At 41.4% G+C, this 16,217-nt stretch overlaps 2 long non-coding RNA genes across 15 annotated transcripts; one reads left to right on the top strand and one right to left on the bottom strand.

Moving 5' to 3' along the window:
• Positions 1-203: 203 nt before the first annotated feature.
• Positions 204-9,144, bottom strand: LOC116355099 (uncharacterized). Of its 14 annotated transcripts, none has more exons than XR_004204332.1 (18): positions 8,724-8,840; positions 8,334-8,399; positions 7,852-7,969; positions 7,148-7,216; positions 6,756-6,812; positions 4,753-5,853; positions 4,562-4,663; positions 4,242-4,474; positions 3,675-3,847; positions 3,333-3,423; positions 2,626-2,972; positions 2,378-2,495; positions 2,206-2,297; positions 1,986-2,099; positions 1,255-1,359; positions 979-1,149; positions 679-852; positions 215-570 (listed from the first exon to the last, which is right to left on the bottom strand). It is a non-coding gene; the product is annotated as an uncharacterized LOC116355099 (long non-coding RNA). The 14 variants fall into 14 exon arrangements; XR_004204341.1 differs by having other exon boundaries at positions 679-835; XR_004204334.1 differs by having other exon boundaries at positions 4,753-5,133.
• Positions 7,968-11,766, top strand: LOC116355100 (uncharacterized). The gene is made up of 3 exons (XR_004204344.1): positions 7,968-8,516; positions 8,705-8,800; positions 11,570-11,766. It is a non-coding gene; the product is annotated as an uncharacterized LOC116355100 (long non-coding RNA).
• Positions 11,767-16,217: the final 4,451 nt, after the last annotated feature.

The raw sequence follows: 16,217 nt of genomic DNA, 5'->3' as shown, positions 1-16,217 counted from the left end.
AACAAAAATATATACTTTGGGATCTGATGGGGTACGGCAGGTGAACTATATTCATGAGGCATTTATAAATTATATTCTTCAAGCATCCAAAAGTGAATGTATCAACTGCAGATTGGCCATTTTAAGGGGTGCATCGGACCTGGTCATGTAACCGGGCAAAAGCTGTAATAGTGCCCTACTCAAATCTGTGCCACATGATCACATTGTCAACAAGGAAGAAACATAAAAGTTTATTTTCCAAAAAAATGTCAAACTATTTTTCCTTACGAAGGCAGATAAAACACACATGCAAAACAAATGGAATCACTTTTTACCCAGTGCAAACTGCACCCACCCAAACGAACACCTTCAGTCTGTGATAGATTCCTCGTCATCCGAGCTGTAGTGAATGCTGTCATAGATGTCATCTAGGTCCTCTTCCAGGAGGTCATCTATGAAGTTATTTTCTAGGAGGGAGGTGTCTTGGCCCATAGCTTTGCTGTATATCAGTTTGACAGAGTCCTGGTATCTTCTGAGGCTGCTGACTCTCCTCTGAAGCATGGAGAAGAGACCTCTGCTCCCAGCTTCTGACTGATTCAATTGTAATGTGTAGGGTAAATACAATGAAGTATTCCTTAAATACAATAGCAATTACAGGGTGCCAACATCAATTGTACATATTAATGAATGTTCCCCTACTTTGCCTGCTTAGGTCAAGTGCCACATGTGAAGCAAGGTCTTGCACATTCTCCGATTCCCTCTTTAGGCTTTCCCAGTGCTGCTAGACTTCCTTTAGGACAATTACCTCTTCCTCCTTCAGCCGTCTCAGGAGCATCACCCGGTCAAAGGCTATTTTCTTTGTGAGTAGGTCAGCTGTAAATTCAGAAGAATGCAATGTGGATTTGTAACTTTGGCAGTGCTGTCTGTGTTTGCGCAACTGAACAAACACAGATAGCAAACAGAAACATAGTTATTGTGACACACAAACATACTACTTACTTTGTCCATGCAGCTCCCAAGGCCATGCATGAAGGTCTGCAGAAAGGATATCATCTGCAGATGGTATTGCTGAATCCGGTACAAGGGCGTTGTACTCCTATATGGCAGCTGTCAATTTGGCCTTTTCTTCCAATATCTTTCTGCACAGAGGGTGTCTTTTCTTGTATCCTTCTGTCATCAAAACAAAAGGAGAATGGAATTATTTGTTAAATTGCATGGCTTTGAAATGAAAGAAAGGAAATGTGTGTAATTCATTATTCATGAAATATAACAAACCTGTCTGACAGTAGAGGTTCTGTTTCCTTTGTTTGACGCTAAGAAACAGGACTTCAATTGTTCTATGTAGTACCTGATGACCATCCATGTTCTCATTTGTTTCCTCTGAAATACAATAAATCTATAAATTAACAACGTATCTCCAACGGTGCGTAGTTGCACTCACTTCCTGGAGGAACACAAGGGCCTGTGAATGTTTCTGGAACAAATGACTGGTTATGTGGGCGGTGAGTGATCCCCAACCTGGATAACCAGGGAATGTTTTGTCTGTCTCGTACCCTTCCACCTGTCCGGCTTGATTGCACCTGCCGATGGAAAACACCCTCTAAGGGGTTAGCTCTCAGGGTCATTGGAGTACGCCCTCTAAGGGTTAGCTCTCAGGGTCATTGGAGTACACCCTCTAAGGGTTAGCTCTCAGGGTCATTGGAGTATGCCCTCAAAGGGTTAGCTCTCAGGGTCATTGGAGTACGCCCTCTAAGGGTTAGCTCTCAGGGTCATTGGAGTACGCCCTCTAAGGGTTAGCTCTCAGGGTCATTGGAGTACACCCTCTAAGGGTTAGCTCTCAGGGTCATTGGAGTACACCCTCTAAGGGTTAGCTCTCAGGGTCATTGGAGTACACCCTCTAAAGGTTAGCTCTCAGGGTCATTGGAGTACGCAAGCCTCTCCACTACGTCAAGGAGACAGTCCAGGAGAGCTACATTTAGGATGATTTATTTTTTAAATTAATTTACCTGTAGTAGCCCATTGCTGAACTTCCGTTGTCCAGTTGTACAGAGTCTCGTCGCCTACACCCAAATCACTCCTAAACTTTGAGTCCGGGTCTCCTCCTGGATTTTTGCTGTTGTCTGAATATTATGACAAAAACAAAAGAGAATAATTAATTGTTTTAAAATAAATTAAATGCATAGATATAATACTTCTAAAATAAATGTATTGATCCACACAATACACCTTCAAGTATCTTCTGGACAATACTCTGTGCAGGTTGTTCTTCTTCCTTCTGTTCCACCCCATGGCCTGGATGGTTAGCATGTCTGTTCTTGCTAGAAAAGCCAAATAGAACTCCTTATTCCAGATAAGTACTAACATAACTGAATAGAACAACCTTAAACAAAATGTTTACCTCCTTTGGACATTTGCTCGGAACAGATTGCAGCCCTCGACAAGAAGCTGTTGCCTTGTTCCACTTCCTCCCCCAGAGTTGTGCCAGCTCCTTCCTGATTCCGTCCTCCCCACTTAATCTTAATTTACATGAAAAAAAATATTGACTTAATATTGCAATTATGTGAATAACAAACATCTAAATGGGAAGCCTTGTAAAGGACTGAAGCTGGAAATTCTCTTTGACCAGTTTAATAAAGAAAAACTGACCTCGCATTTCAAACGATGTGCCTTTGCATGATGGAAAGCAGTGGCTTCATGTCTAGAAGAGTGGCGAGCTCTGGACAGTGAAGGGCAACTTTGGTCAGGTATGGCCAAAATTTGCAGATCACATCCGTACACATGAATTGTATGTTCCTGTTGCCAGACAATTCCTTCTGCAAGAACAGTGGGTACGCAAATATCTCTCCACGCATCGTGTTGAGGCTCCTTAGAAGTATTCCGTGGCGGCAGACGGCAACTTCGAGTCCCTCTTCATCAAGTTTGTTGTTTGTTTTCCTTGATGACTCTTTAGCTGCTGACCACTGGGATGCTCCACATACCCCTTTTCCATAACCCTAGACAAGGGAAGTAGAAGAGTAGAAGTATAAATAATGTTTTCGGGGGGGGGGGGGGGGGGACTGTTAACGGGACAGTGGATAGGTTTTTAAAATCTAGCTGGGGCGCTGAGCTACCCCCTATGTTCGCTACAATGGAGATCAGAAGTTGGAAATTGACTGTCAAAAAGAAGCACTTGTAAAGTGTATTGCATTTCTGAACAGAGGGAGTGGTGTAACGACCCTGGACTTGGAGAGAGGATTACCATCTCTCCAAAATGATATGTTTTTATTGGAATAGTGTGTAACGAGTCTGCCTTTGAGTCCGATGGCCCGAGGCCAGTCCTATTTCACAGATTAGAAGATACACAGGAAACGTACATGTTTAGTCTTTGTATGGACATAGTTCACAAAGTCAGACACATCCTCATCCTTGCAGATAAATACGCCAAAGAATCCTTTGTCATCAGTCCTTGAAAGGATATGTGAAATACATTAAATATATGACATATGAAATATCAATCAACCTCAGTAACTGATTGTGGGACACTTGACAATGTTGATAATTCATTTAATTACAAACTCAGAACATTTCAGGTAAAAATGACCTCAACTGCATTTGAAAACATTCACACTAGACAAAGAAAAGGCAAACCTTGTTTGGATTGTTTAAATGATAATAGAGTACGTGTTATTTGATCAATTATGAATAGTTTTACATACCCTTTTTTGAATCGATAGAGCTTCTTGTTCCCGTCCACTGACACTACAAGCATGCTGGGTGAACAGGCTGGGTAGTCAAAGTACTGTATATCACAGACCTGATCAATTTCAGAGCGGCAGTACGTCCACTCAAAGAAGCTTTTTTGAAAAGTGTCCCCACAGATCATTCTGTTCTGGTAAGGGAAAAATACATAAAGAAAATATATGAAATAACTTACAACAATACTATAAACAAAACATACTATAATTCACTATGGCTGACTGGACTTGAGTTAAAGCAGGGACAGTACATAGTGTTGACAGCAAAGCAGGTGAAAGTCAATGCAAATGTAGGACGAGTACTTATGTTGTAAACAGCAGGAAATATTGGATGCAAGAGGGGCACAGATAAGGTGCATGGCAGGACAGTGGTGCAGGAGGCTAACACATACTGTAGAAAGAGACCTGAAGTTTAAACATAGTTATAGTACTGGAATTAAAGTTATGTTACACAAAGTGTTGTAACAAAATGTAACATAGTTAACCTGAAGTCATACATTGGTAAAGCTGAGTATAATTGATTGTTACCCTGTCAAAGTAGTCAGTACGCTGCTCCAAAATCCGCATAAACGCCAGACGGGACATTCCTAGGGCTGACACTTTCAGCTCCTCAAAAGAGCTAAACAGATCTACATGGTATATGGTGTCACAGTTGACAGTGGCAGGCCAGTACCCATACTTTATCAGATCTGCCAAGTTTGCTGTCCAGGTGCTAAGACAAGTTGTGCAGGTCAGCACAGGCACTGTGACATTGTAGCGACCTTGAGGAAAAAAATGTAGTCTGAATGAATGTTGTTTTACATTGCATTGCTACATCACTGTTTGGTTCTTGTAGATATTGCACATACCATTGATTCCTACGAGTATTATATGTTTCCCAGGGCCAACATGGATGGTGCTTGTCAGGCAACCACATATCACCTCTGGTACGTCCAATGGTAAGAAACAATCTAGGGACAATATTTATATACAACAATAAACAAGAATACATTTGAACTTTGATTTAATACATTCAGCCACACAAAAAAATTAAACACACCCTGTTGCCATCGCTGTGGAGAGATATGGCTGTAGTTGGAGGAAGGGGCGTGTAGAACCCCTCGATCATGAACTCTCTGTTGTACAGGGGGAACTTTGCATGTGTAGAGACATCGCAGTCTTCGCAGTAAAGCTGTTTCGGCAGACAGTCTCTACATCGCAGAATAGCCTTTTTCACATTGCATGACTGACAGATCTTCTGAGAAGCATGCTCTGCAGCCAGCAGAGAATCTACAATCTCAGGCCTGGACTCTCTCCACCTATCCTGTGAGAGTTCCTTCCTCACACTCCAACTGTGTGATGCACCAGGCACCGCAGGATTTGAACACTCAACACTCTTCTAAGTCAGCTAGGAGGATGTTAATTTCTCTATGAAGTATTGCTTTTTTGAAAACACAAAAATGGGAAAATGATTCAATTAAGAAAATGATATAATTAATCTATTAAAACACACATAGGGCTGTAAGTAGGTGACAGCAAATATATCTCTGCACAATCTATGGTGTGACAAGCCAAAAACATCAGCTTTGATTCTACAGTAAATTCAAATACATTGCAGACCAAAATGATGAGTAAAGTCTAAATTGGAATATCAAACAATATAACTTGATCCCATCATCGAATAGAAATTCTGAATGTTCTTAAAACAGCAACAACACACTGAGTACAAAACATTCTCTTTCCCTGACAGACTGACCAGGTGAATGCTATGATCCCTTATTGATGTCACCTGTTAAATCCACCAGTGTAGATAAAGGGGAGGAGACAGGTTTTAGAAGGATGTTTAAGTGTTGAGACAATCTAGACATGGATTGTGTATGTGTGCCATTCAGAGGGTGACTGGGCAAGACAAAATATTTAAGTGCCTTTGAAAGGGGTATGGTAGTAGGTGCCAGGTCCAACGGTTTGTGTCAAGAACTGCAACGCTGCTGGGTTTTTCACGATCCACATTTACCCGTGTGTATCAAGAATGGTCCACCACCCAAAGGACATCCAGCCAAATTGACAACTGTGGGAAGCATTTGAGTCAACATGGGCCAGCATTCCTGTGGAACGCTTTCGACACCTTGTAGAGGCCATGCCCTGACGAATTGAGGCTGTTCTGAGGGCAAAAGAGAGTACAACTCAATATTGGGAATATTTTGTACACTGTGTATTTTGACTACAGAGTAAACTCTCCTCAAAGGCAAATGCTTCCAGCTTTCACAATTACAGACAGTGGTTACAAAAGGAAAGACAGTGTAAACATTCCAATAGTGGACTTGAATGAATTCAACTAAGACTAATTCCATAATGTGGAATGGCAGATCGCTTCATATTAAATGAAATGTGGAGGAAAAAGCTCTGCCAGGATGTTATTGCCCTCCCCTACAGAAGTACCAGGATGTTGTTATTGCCCTCCCCTACAGAAGTACCAGGATGTTGTTATTGCCCTCCCCTACAGAAGTACCAGGATGTTGTTATTGCCCTCCCCTACAGAAGTACCAGGATGTTGTTATTGCCCTCCCCTACAGAAGTACCAGGATGTTGTTATTGCACTCCCCTACAGAAGTACCAGGATGTTGTTATTGCACTCTCCTACAGAAGTACCAGGATGTTGTTATTGTACTCCCCTACAGAAGTATTTGGACAGTGATGCTAAAATGTTGAATTTGTCTCTACACTCCAGCATTTTCATTTGCTTTGTCGAGAAGCTACCTGCAAGTAAGCATTTCGTTGGATCGTGTTACCATCCGTATCCTGTACATACGACTAATAAAACTTGCAACTAGACATATAAAGTGCCTTCATTTCGAAACGGTAAATCAGAAAAGTCTACAAATACCCTGAAATAAAAGGTGACATTCTGCACTGTAACCTCATATCAAACATTTGATCTCAAATCCGAAATTCTGGAAACACATTTAAAAATGTTGCATCACTGTCAAAATAAAGATGTAGTGCAGTATAATTCAGTAACACCAAGATGACCCCAATTTTGAAAGAAAAACCATTTAAACATACCTATTTCTTCATCAATGTTTAAAACTGGAGTTGATTCCAACCCACTGGTCCTCGTCTCTAAAATAAGATATGCAAAAAAGGAAAGGGTTAGACTTAGAGGGGCATTCAGAAGTTGATAAAGCCATTTTGGGATTTATATTAATGCTATATGGTTAAACCTATTATTTTAATAACATTGATGGTAAGTTATTACAATAATAGCTCTGTCAATAAATTGAAAGTGGTTACATTTCACCAACCCCATCACTCAGCTCAAAACAGGGGAAGGGAGTGTGCTTTGTTATTGTTTCAACTACCAATTACAGATTTAATAAAAATACAATCAATTAATTACAAGGCCACTGAATAACAAGGAATGGTATAGATTAATATATTCAATCGCTCATCAATACCTGATTCTTCCTCAGTGACTGGTCCAAAATGTTGCACTAGTCTGGCTCTTGATGTACTGGCCCTTGGAGCTGAAAATAAATTGTAATAAAAAGGTTTTTAATTCAAAAGATTTGCTGGAATTCTGACTCTCCTTTCGTTAAATATGCATTTTCATCAGAGACAGACAACAGTTAGAGACAGGGAAAGGTGGGATCAGACCTGCATGTAATATATTATGTGCTGTGGGTAGATGGTACTAGACGGCAACTAATGTTTGATATGCTATGATACAGTATGATTGAAAGGAAAAAGTCAGATCAGGGATCAATAAAATTAAACACCTAGACGGGATGCACATATGGAGCACAAGCAATAATTTTATTTTCACATAAGGTGAAGTGATTTGTCAGCTGAGGAAAGGCACCTGCAGTAGAACCATGTTCTGGCTCACTCACACTGCTAACATGTGTAGAAGTTCACAAGGATGCTAACAAGTGCACCCTTGTGCCTCATGCTCAATGGGCAATATCATTGATGCCCGTGTTCAGGTCATATCACAGAGTCTATGTTTAAATTCACATTGTGCCATGTGGGGTCTACTTTGACAAACAAAAAGCAATGATAAATCATAACGCTGTGGTGCTGGGGTTGTGTTGGGAATATTTATGCACGTATGGAAGCTATAGGGGTTACATTACCGGTAATGTACGACTTGTTACATTACCCGTTCTGGGTTGAGCTCCTCAGCCAGTCTTTTTGCCTCGTTTAATGGCCTCGTCCAGTTGGGCTTGTGGGTCCTTCTCTCGGTTGAGCTCCTTGGGGGTCCTCAGAGGCCATACCATCTCAAAAGAAACATAAAGAGAAAACTTCCAATCGAAACACATTCCTTCACATAGTAACCTCCTCCGTCTATGAGAAAAGCTGCATGTCATTGATAGCGTGTGTGTTTTACTATGTCCTGCACGTCACTAAAGGTCGTCATCCTCCTCCACACACAGACTGACTGATCTACAAATCACTTTGCCTAACAAATACATATCTATTGTTACTTGCAGATCAGTCAGTCTGTCACCATTTACCAACAATGCACTATTAGTCTGTAATTTCCTTGTTCATGTTGTTGTGTGCAACTCCAGTCCTTAAAGGCTACAGTGTCTACATGTTTTGATCAATGTAGATCATTGACTAGTTAGGACCTCCTCTCACCTGATTGTCTGTCTTAACAGGATTTCATCAAATCCTTTACGTCCCTCCTAGGGTCCCTCTCTCCTTCTTCCAAGGAGAAGTCACAAGATGAATACAGATTAAGTGGCAATGTGTATTTCTTTGAAGATGCAAAGAGGAAAAATGGGAATATATAGCCTAATGTATAGGTGGCTAAAATAATAAGTGAGAATGATATCCAAATATACGCAAGTAATGCAACAAAAATATCCACACATTCTATGTTGTGAATGCAACTTTCTTTATTCACCTTAGTTACGTAACCTTCCTTACTGATTTAACACGTTTTTTAAACCAAACACTTTAACAAACACAAAACAAATGTGTATGCATGCTGTATTTCTGACAACAAGGGACGAACTGGCGACCTACCTGTTATCTGTCCAGGGTCCAGACATCTGGTGTGAGCGAAAAATCTATAAACCACAAGTGTCACATGGCCGGATAAGGTAACTATTCTTGTTCTTCTTGTAACTTTCCTGCAGGCTAGAAGCTTTCCGGTGTTTTGCTGCTCGACACAGGCCGACGCAGCTATTGCACTTGATTTATCGTTCTTGTAACCGTAGGTACAGCCAAGTGGAAATACGAAAGCTTTCTAGCTATTTCGCACTGACGGTATTTTGAACACAAGAAAGTTTCTAGTGAAAAGGTGCTTACACTGTTAGAGTTGCGTAAATTCGAATCTGGTATCAGGCGGTAGGGTAGCCTAGTGGTTAGAGCGTTGGACTAGTAACCGGAAGGTTGCAAGTTCAAACCCCCGAGCTGACAAGGTACCAATCTGTCGTTCTGTCCCTGAACAGGCAGTTACCCACTGTTCCTAGTCCGTCATTGAAAATACGAATTTGTTCTTAACTGACTTGCCTAGTTAAATAAATATAACAATGAGTCACCGATTTTATACTATGTATTTTTTAATAGCTAAGTAATAAATGGCAAATGCAACTTTCGGGCTCACTGTAATACCACGCAGGGCAGAACAGAGAACTGACAAGATGTATGTAAACAGTATTCTTATACTGTGATAGACATTGTCCCAACCCGTCTGTTGGCCTATCACAGTAGAGACTGGGCGTGGTTTAGACTCACCCAGCCTATTTTGACTGTTTTCGTATGCGCTGGTACCAGCCCCCGGGCGCTCCAGTTGATAGATGTAACTTGCTGCGAAGAATATCTATGCACTCATCTCGCACCTGTCTCCTGTTATCTAACAAAAGACCGCTTGTTCTCGCAACACCCCGCTCTGAATGTGCCCCCCCCCGCAACTCATTGAACAGTTCCTGTCTTCATGCTACTCTGTATTTTTCCATCATGAGAAAGGACCATGGCCCTGAAACTGTTAACAATGTTTCAAGTCAGCGATGTTGCATAACACATACATACATCCACACAAGCCAACAGCAGATAATATTCAATCATATATATGGTAATGGCTATAATGTAAAACACAGAATCCAACAATCCCCCTTTTTCACACCTCCAAGGGTGTGAACAAAAATTCAGCAATGAATCATATAACAGTTACAAAGTTTAAAATACCTACATGTCCTCCATTCGATCCCATTATGTACTAGATTGGCTACCAGCCACCTAGGAACTTAAAACCCTCATGTCAAAAGAGAACAACAGCTCATTTAAAAACAGAATAAAAGAAAATGGTGTTAAATTTAAGTCCCCCTTTTGACACCCGCTAGGGTGTTTAATTTTTTAAATATATTTCACCTTTATTTAACCAGGTAGGCTAGTTGAGAACAAGTTCTCATTTGCAACTGCGACCTGGCCAAGATAAAGCATAGCAGTGTGAGTATACAACAAAGAGTTACACATGGAATAAACAATTAACAAGTCAATAACACAGTAGAAAACAAAGGGGGGGTCTATATACAATGTGTGCAAAAGGCATGAGGAGGTAGGCAAATAATTACAATTTTGCAGATTAACACTGGAGTGATAAATGATCAGATGGTCATATACAGGTAGAGATATTGGTGTGCAGAAGAGCAGAAAAGTAAATAAATAAAAACAGTATGGGGATGAGGTAGATGAAAAGGGTGGGCTATTTACCAATAGACTATGTACAGCTGCAGCGATCGGTTAGCTGCTCAGATAGCTGATGTTTGAAGTTGGTGAGGGAGATAAAAGTCTCCAACTTCAGCGATTTTTGCAATTCGTTCCAGTCACAGGCAGCAGAGTACTGGAACGAAAGGCGGCCAAATGAGGTGTTGGCTTTAGGGATGATCAGTGAGATACACCTGCTGGAGCGCGTGCTACGGATGGGTGTTGCCATCGTGACCAGTGAGCTGAGATAAGGCGGAGCTTTACCTAGCATGGACTTGTAGATGACCTGGAGCCAGTGGGTCTGGCGACGAATATGTAGCGAGGGCCAGCCGACTAGAGCATACAAGTCGCAGTGGTGGGTGGTATAAGGTGCTTTAGTGACAAAACGGATGGCACTGTGATAGAATGCATCCAGTTTGCTGAGTAGAGTGTTGGAAGCCATTTTGTAGATGACATCGCCGAAGTCGAGGATCGGTAGGATAGTCAGTTTTACTAGGGTAAGCTTGGCGGCGTGAGTGAAGGAGGCTTTGTTGCGGAATAGAAAGCCGACTCTTGATTTGATTTTCGATTGGAGATGTTTGATATGAGTCTGGAAGGAGAGTTTGCAGTCTAGCCAGACACCTAGGTACTTATAGACGTCCACATATTCTAGGTCGGAACCATCCAGGGTGGTGATGCTAGTCGGGCATGCAGGTGCAGGCAGCGACCGGTTGAAAAGCATGCATTTGGTTTTACTAGCGTTTAAGAGCAGTTGGAGGCCACGGAAGGAGTGTTGTATGGCATTGAAGCTTGTTTGGAGGTTAGATAGCACAGTGTCCAAAGACGGGCCGAAAGTATATAGAATGGTGTCGTCTGCGTAGAGGTGGATCAGGGAATCGCCCGCAGCAAGAGCAACATCATTGATATACACAGAGAAAAGAGTCGGCCCGAGAATTGAACCCTGTGGCACCCCCATAGAGACTGCCAGAGGACCGGACAGCATGCCCTCCGATTTGACACACTGAACTCTGTCTGCAAAGTAATTGGTGAACCAGGCACCAATTATCCTTTATTTCAGCGGTCCCAACATAGTAATATGTTAATAGTATTTCATGAAAATAATAAAACGTTTATTATTAATAAAACATCATTATTATTATAATATATATATTTTTTTTTTACAGAAAAACAGAAAAGAAAAATCATCCAAGAAGAAATACAAATCAACAAGTGATATATGCTTTTGTCTCCCCCTTTTGACAAAAACAGGATAAGACTTTACTGTTTATTGACATGTAAGATACAACTTTGGTCATGGAAAACAGAGTAAAGCAGAGCAAAGCATTATTATAAACCATCTGGTCCTCTCAGCACCTCCTATCCTGCACCAGGTGGGCACCATGCCACCCAGGGACTCCAAACCTTCACAACAGGGAGAACAAACATACTGGAAAGAAAACCTATAATTAAAAAATGTAAAACAAGGAACTGTGGTGGTGTAATATTTATTCTACTACCTCACCCACAGCATACCATAGGTCATCCTCAGTCAGTCTCATCCACCCCTGAAAGCATGATTCAGTATCAGCATCTCCAACTGGAGCATCAAGCAAAGGCATCATGCCTGAAGCCTTCACCACATCTGTAACAGACTTCTTAAAACCCTGTATGATGCAAGCAGCACAACACATCAATAACAAAAATACAAGAATTAGGGTCAGAAATCCAGTAACCACCATACCAGTGTACTTACCAAACCAGGTTCCCAACCAAGAGAACAGTCCAGACTCCTCCACCCCCGCCATGGTCCTCATCTCAGCAGATAGTGCATCAAGCCCGCTAAGGGCCTTAGATATACTATCATCTGGACTGGTGTTATTAGGAATATACATGCAACATTGTTCACCGAACATCTTGAAGACACCCCCCTGACTGGCAAGAAGCATATCCAAAGCAAGTCTATTCTGTCTGGCAACCCTAGATGTGGCCTCAAGCTGTTCAGACAGACCAGTGAGTGCATCACGGGAGTAATTCACAAAACGCTGTTGATTATAGTAGATATAATTAATCCATGCAGTCTGTCTTACATCCACTATGGCTGGACCTATAATAGGTAGTAAGTGCCAGAGTCCATCATTCCTACCCAAGGCCTGAAACTCATGAGGAACCCCCACTGGCACCCCCAACAGGTTAGTGTGTATGTCAACTACATCCTCTGTCCATGGAGTACTACATCTATGTTTCCCACGGGATGGAATGTTTTCAGGTCCCCTGGATACAGAGCCCAACAGCTGTTCAGCAGTAACATCAACAATGGCCAGTGGAATTATCAAACTGGTCAGAGTACACGTACCTTGCCAGTCTCCTCTAATAATGGGTATCAGCACTCTTTTGGGTCCACAGATCCACCACACATCAGCCAGACCACTAGTTTGGTTTAGGCCTGCAACTGGCCAAGTGGCATTGATGGTTATGTTACTACTGCAATCAGCTTCAGGCAATCTCCCATAATCAATGCCATTACCTGTACCCGTGATGCAACTGTAATTGCCCCCATATGCCTTAACACCCCAAGGGGCCCGATGAGGAGGTACTATAGTAAACACAAGGCTCAAAGAGGAACAGAGAGTTGAATTGGGCTGAACCTGGTAAAAACCTCTCAGAATACACAACCACCCCTCTCCTTCTCCTATAGCAAATGGGTGTGTAGCCAGAACAGGTCTAGCATTACCACAGATAATGCAGTCCTTTCTTTTCAGGGTCTTAGCTGTTTACCTCATATAAGACAGCCACAAATTGTCCCTACCATCAAAACCAGTCTCAGTGCCTAATTGATCAATGGCTGAATAGTCTCTAACGTGAATTACCTGAATGAGATGTGACACAGTGGTGGTGGGTGGTAGGCTCGGTCCAGGGGTGGTAGAGGAGTGTGTCTGGCTCTGGTTTGTCTGTCCCGGTCCTTTGTAGTCCGAGGGTGTAAGTGCCTGCATCAGAGAGCTTAATGGTTTTGATGGTTAGTAGGATTTCATCACCTTTATAGAGTTCAACAGTGCTCCCAGGTTTCCCCCATATCATGGAAAACCTATCCACCTTTGTGGGATCCACTATGCTACAAGGTTACCCTCTTCTCCAATCCCAGAACTGTCCCAAGTTGGCTATCATGCAATCCCCATACGGACACCCTCCCCCATTACACAGGTACACTGGCACTCCTGTACACAGGTGTTAAAACCAAACACAAATATCTCAATTTCTTCCCTGCCCTGTTGGCTCAAAATATGTCCCAAATAGTTAACATGAGTCTACCATCATTAAAACTTATCCTAGCTCATTTTCACACCACATTCATCAGAGAAAATGTAATGACACTATAATGTAAATTTCACTGCCTTTTTGTATTAAATTACCTTAATATCAGTATTACAAATGACCCTAGATTCTCCATCCAAATGGCTTTCCAATGAGGCTGATCAGACCACAAAGGAAAGTTACAATGGAGGTCATAAGTCATACTGTAATATTTGTGTTGTGGAGAAATGACCAGGCAGGAGACGGGAGTACAGTTAGTTTTCGTTTAGTCAAAACCCCTCGTGCTCTACAGTTCCCGGCACCCCAGTGCGCATGTGCATTTCCTATTAGGTGTAGTAACGTAACACTGCCGTAATGCATTACTGCTTAGTAACAGCACCATAACTAATATAAACAGATGTAGATCCCAGATACTACACATACCAACCCTCCAAAGAAGTGTTCCTTACTATATTAAACAACATTCCTTTATCAAAAGATTTCACCTATTTAATTAAGACTCAGAAAATAAAAACGTATAATATTTCATATGTGAGTGTACCCCTTTAAGAAATCATGTCTCTGGGAACATGGAAATCCCCTTAAACCCAAAACATTTACTTCAAAAACAAAACCTAATAATTATGATAATCCCCTCAAACTCAAATAATTTGTCTCGATGTTTCATGTCTTACATTCGTGTTTCTCCAAATTGTCTCCCCAAAATACTTCTTAAATACCCTGCCAAAAGACACACACACAACTGTTATAAATGTACACTGTGCCTTTAACATAAAATAAAATCAGCCTGTGTGGATGTATGTGTCATGCAACATAGCTGACTTGAGACATTGTTAACAGTTTCAGGGCCATGGGCCTTTCTCATGATGGAAAAATACAGAATAACATGAAGACAGGGACTGTGCAATGAGTTGGGGGAGGCACCTTCAGAACGTAGTGTTGCGAGAACAAACAGTCTTTTGTTAGATAAATGGAGCCAGGTGCCTGATAACTGCATATTCTGCACAGCTACAACACTGACCGCTGAAGCGCTTAGGGGGCTGGGACCAGCTCTGCGCCAACAATCAACGATAGGCTGGGTGAGTCTAAACCACGCCCAGTCTCTACTCTGACAGGCCGGCTCGGAAGCAGGAACTATTTCTGTCAGAGTATATTTATAATATCTTTGTCAAGAACAAGTCAGTTCTCTGTTTTGCCCTGCGAGGTGGGACAGAGAGCCCGTATATACGAAAATTGCATTTACCACTTATTGCTTAGCTAATAAAAAATACATAGCATAAAATCGGTGACTCATTGTCATATTTATCCTGATACCAGAGGGACAAGAGCCATGAGAAAACTGGTTTTGATCAGTATTGGAAATAAAAGTGCTGAAAACAAATTGGCTCCCTATTTACAAAGAAGATGGAGAACAAACTATGAAGGCAAAATACTGGAGTCTTGATACAGGTATAGACAACGAGCGCAAAAATAATATTGCGATAGTCAAAACAATACGATATATCGTCAAAAATAATATTATGAAATGTAACTGTATAGATTCATTCCCCTATCACTATAATCTAATATGTTAAGACAAGCTAAGACAATGGTATTAATTTAAAGGCCCAGTAATTTACTGTGAAAATTATGATAACACCCTTTTAGTGTAAGGGCTATTTGAAAGTCAGAGCAAAATTCTTGCTTGAAAAGTTGCTCACTGTTCAGATTAAATTTTTTAAATCACAGGACGATACCTAATTGTTATCCAGAAATTATTTGATATTGAGATAAAAATGGCTACATTGGTATTTTGGTATTTTGTTAGGATCCCCATTAGTTGTTGCAAAAGCAGCAGCTACTCTTCCTGGGGTCCACACAAAACATGAAACATGACATAATACAGAACATTAATAGACAAGAACAGCTCAAGGACAGAACTACATAATTAATTTATACCAAAGGCACACGTAGCCTACATATCAATACATACACACAGACTATCTAGGTCAAATAGGGGGAGAGGCGTTGTGCCGCGAGGTATTGCTTTATCTGGTTTTTGAAACAAGGTTTGCTGTTCACTTGAGCAATATGAGATGGAAGGGAGTTCCATGCAATAGTGGCTCTATATAATACCCTACGCTTTATTGAATTTGTTCTGGACCTGGGAACTGTAAAAAGTCCCCTGGGGGCATGTCTGGTGGGATAAGTGTGTGTGTCAGAGCTGTGTGTAAGTTGACTATGCAAACCATTTGTGATTTTCAACACATTAATCTTTCTTATAAAAAGCAGAAGTGATGCAGTCAGTCTCTCAACCCTGAACCAAGAGAGACTGGAATGCATAGTATTTATATCAGCCCTCAGATTACAATGAAGAGCAAGACGTGCCGCTCTGTTCTGGGCCAGCTGCAGCTTTACTATGGCTTTCCTTGCAGCACTCAACCACAAGACGGGCCAATAATCAAAATAAGACCAAATTAGAGCCTGCAGGACTTGCTATTCGGCAGTGTTGGAAAAAGTACTCAATTGTCAGACTTGAGTATT

This window comes from Oncorhynchus kisutch, linkage group LG19, assembly GCF_002021735.2.
Source record: "Oncorhynchus kisutch isolate 150728-3 linkage group LG19, Okis_V2, whole genome shotgun sequence".
NCBI classification, from domain to species: domain Eukaryota; kingdom Metazoa; phylum Chordata; class Actinopteri; order Salmoniformes; family Salmonidae; genus Oncorhynchus; species Oncorhynchus kisutch.
The sequence above is the reverse complement of the archived record's forward strand: the minus strand, read 5'-3'. Positions and strand labels throughout refer to the sequence as shown.